The sequence below is a fragment of the Penaeus monodon genome, chromosome 23, assembly GCF_015228065.2.
Source record: "Penaeus monodon isolate SGIC_2016 chromosome 23, NSTDA_Pmon_1, whole genome shotgun sequence".
NCBI lineage: Eukaryota > Metazoa > Arthropoda > Malacostraca > Decapoda > Penaeidae > Penaeus > Penaeus monodon.
The window spans coordinates 17,689,094-17,689,392 of NC_051408.1; positions in this window are offsets into that span (position 1 = coordinate 17,689,094).

Sequence of the window (299 nt, forward strand, 5' to 3'; positions counted from 1 at the left end):
CAAAAACATCAAACATCTTCCATTATCAAAGCGCTACCAATAATACAGCAAATAGTTGGATCACAGATATTCATAATTTTGTCTAACTTAAAGTTTTTTTTATAAAAACTTTGCAAGGTACTAGGTAATTTCAACTTCATTTGAATTTTAAAACCAACTAATCTATGGAAGTTAAAATATCATTGTATGGGTATGACAAAATGAATGGTTATATTTAATTACTTCCATGACACATTCACAACGTTTGCAAACAGGAGGCACAGTGTGATTCATATCACTCTGTGTTCACTGATGACTCT